Source organism: Vigna angularis, chromosome 2, assembly GCF_016808095.1.
Source record: "Vigna angularis cultivar LongXiaoDou No.4 chromosome 2, ASM1680809v1, whole genome shotgun sequence".
In the NCBI taxonomy this organism is placed as follows: Eukaryota; Viridiplantae; Streptophyta; class Magnoliopsida; order Fabales; family Fabaceae; genus Vigna; species Vigna angularis.
The window spans coordinates 3,471,231-3,474,716 of NC_068971.1; the positions used below are offsets into that span (position 1 = coordinate 3,471,231).

The 3,486-nt window shown below is 31.8% G+C and overlaps 1 pseudogene; it reads left to right on the forward strand.

Moving 5' to 3' along the window:
• Window positions 1-981: 981 nt before the first annotated feature.
• LOC108323043 (phenolic glucoside malonyltransferase 1-like) lies at window positions 982-2,258 on the forward strand (annotated as a pseudogene).
• Window positions 2,259-3,486: the final 1,228 nt, after the last annotated feature.

Here is a 3,486-nt window from a genome sequence, read left to right on the forward strand (position 1 = left end):
TTAAACAATTAATTAAAGTAAAAACAATTACTTTAGCTGTAAATGAATTTAATAAACTCATAATAGTATATTAATTTTTATATTTAATCATTATAACAAATATTAATTATAATGTCAATGTTATAAATAGGTACGTCTAAATATATTTAATTATATAGTAATTATATCTAATTAATATATTTTTTATAAAATAAATAACTTTTTTGTAAAAGGAAATTTTTGCGTGGATCTTTTTAAGTAAGGAATGTTTTTATACTAAAATAATTATCAATATATATATATATATATATATATATATATATATATATATATATTTATTTATTAATAAAGATATTTTAAAAAATATTTTTATTTTGACACCTAACAAAGTTTTATACACATTTCAAATTTATTATTTTACTTTTTAATTTCTTTTTTTATAACTATAAAAGTTAATTTCTTATTTTTATAACTATAAAAGTTATTTTCTTTGTTTTATAACTATAAAAGTTAACTTTTTAATGACAAAAATACATTAAAATGAATTGTCAAATGAAGCATCTAATATAAAAAAGACATTTTTCTTTAAAAATTAGATATTAAAGGTTTTCTTATACCTATTATTTAATTTATCTTAAAGTTAATTTAAAATAAAATAAAAGACAACATAAAAACAAGTCATCCTCCCATTTATTATTCAATGAATATATATGCAGCAATCTCACCTTTCACGTATAAAATAAAAGACAACATAAAAGTTATCCCATTTATTATTCAAACAGTAAAATATTCTTTTAACAACTTTTTTTACAACTCTTTTGTTATAATTATATATTAATATACCGATCAATAAAATAAAATAATATTATAAAAAAAATGTTAAAAAGAAAATTATTAACATATTCTATCTATCTATATATATATATATATATATATATATATATATATATATATATATATATGCAGCAATCACACCTTTCCACCGTATAAGCTCCATTTTGTCTTTGTACTCACAAGACTTTAGCCTAAGACTCCATGGAAATCCATGAGCAGTGCTTCATTTCTCCTTCGCCATCTCCACCAAACTTCTCTCTCCCATTAACCTTCTTTGATCTTAATTGGCTAAGGTTTCATCCAGTTGAGCGAATCTTCTTCTACCCACTTCCCCTTCCTCACTCTAACCCTTCTTTTTTCTTTCACAAAGTGCTTCCAAATCTCAAAACTTCACTTTCTCATACCCTTCAGCACTTCCCGCTTTTAGCCTGAAACATCATTTGGCCTTCTCATTCACCCAAACCCTTCATCCAATTCAACCCTGGTGATGGCGTGTTATTGGTCCTAGCAAAGTGTAACGATGATGCAAAATTTAATCACGTTTTGGACAATTCGCCCCGTGATGCCTCCGAATCTCGCTCTTTGGTACCCCACTTGGAAACGTCAGATTCTCATGCCTCAGTTATGTCTTTGCAGATAACGTTTTTTCCAAACAAGGGCTTTTCCATAGGCATCAACTGTCACCATGCTGTTCTTGATGGAAAATCGTCAACCATGTTTGTCAAGGCTTGGGCTTATGCATGCAGATCATGCGAAGAGGAATCTCCGCTATCTTTGAAGCCGGAGTTAGAGCCTTTATTTGATAGGGATTTGATCAAAGATCCAACTTGTCTTGAAACTGCGATCATCAATAACTGGACCCAAATGGCATCTGAAATAGACCTTTCTGATACAAGCAACGGACGAAGCTTAAAGATTATGTCACTCCCAACCCAGGTAAACCTAGTTCGAGCCATGTTTGATCTCAAACGAGGAGATTTGGAGAAGATAAAGAAAAGGGTGCTGTCGAAGTGGAGTTGGTGGGGGAGGAAACATTTTCAGCTTTTTCAAAGCCAACCACTTTGTCTACCTTTGTCGCTTGTTGTGCTTATGTGTCTATCTGCATTGCTAAAGCCACTCATGGAGCTGAAAATGCAGGGAAATTTTGTCTAGCGTTCACTGCTGATTGCAGGGGTCGGTTAGAACATCCAATCCCTGAGAACTACTTTGGAAATTGTGTGGCTTCACATATAGTGGATACACAGCCAGATGACTTTATGAAAGAGGATGGAGTGGTTCTGGTTGCCAAGAGGATTTGGAGTAAAACAAAAATGTTGGACAAGGGACTTATTGAAGGATACAAATTTTCCTAGGTTTGGAGCTATGTTGATGCTTTGTCATTGGGAGATGATTTTAGAGGGAGTGATTAATTTGAATGGATTTGAGAGTAATTTTTTTTTTTGTTTATTTGAGTTGATTTGGAAGTAATTGAGAATGTATTTGGAAGTAAAATTTGAGAATTAGTATAAAATTTGATTAATATGACCAATTTAAAAAATTTGTTTAATGGGTAGAAATTAAAGATTACCAAAATATCTCTAATTATTAAAGTAATATAAAATGTTATTTGTTAATATTATATTTAATTATAAAAATGTTTATAAAGTGTAAAAAATAATTATTAAAGAAAATATAAATTATAAAAATTAACAGACTAAATTATAAAACACAAAAATGAAAAAAAAAAAGAAATATAAAGATAGTCACACTATCCGAAAAGATCATCGTGTTCAAAGGTTTCGAAACGTCATGTCCACTCTGCAACTTCACTTCGCTCCCACTTCTTCTCTTTGTTCGCTTTGATCACCACTTCTTGCTTCTTCCAAACCTCTTGCATCTCGCTCCGAAACGCTGTCGTAAGTGAACCTGCTTTCGATTCTCTAGTTTTCTTCGCTCTATTTCATGGAACTATTTAACGGAACACGCATTTCTTCAACGCTGCAAGGCGATAGAAGTAGTGCAATTGGAGAACGGGAGGCCGATCGCCAGCGAGTTCGTCGTCAGCGGAAACGCGATTCCAAGGTACGTCGTGGCGCCGAACGCGCAGATTGGTGAATATGCGTGAAATCAGATACTTTCAAATGGAATCGAATACAGCTTGTCATTATTTTTGTTCACGGTGTTGGAACCGAATATGGGTGCTCTGGAAACCGAATACGCTTGGCGTTTAGGGAATTAGTGTTTCAGGTCCAACCGATTTGGTGTTTATGAAACTGATTTTGGTTGGGGAAGGCCTGCCAAGGTGGAGATAACATCCATAGACAGAGGTTTAACCATTGGTATGGCAGAAAGCAAAGATTAGAAAGATGAGAAAGGTGGTGTTGAAGTTGGGATAGCTCTGAACAAACATGCCATGGATCTGTTTCAAGCAATAATAATAATAAATAATAATCAAAGTGTTGATTTAAGCTCTAAATGAAATATTTGTTCGGTCATATGCTTTTACAACAACTAGCTTTATGTTTAATAGAAACATTTTACATCAAGATATAATTAACTCTCTTCTGTAAATCCTTTTTTCACAAATCGGATGCTTATATTTGGATCTTAGTCATACTAAGTTCATCCCTCGTTATTATTTCATTTGTTTATGTGCGTTGAAGCATATTCAAATAAGAAGTTTCCAAGTTTCAA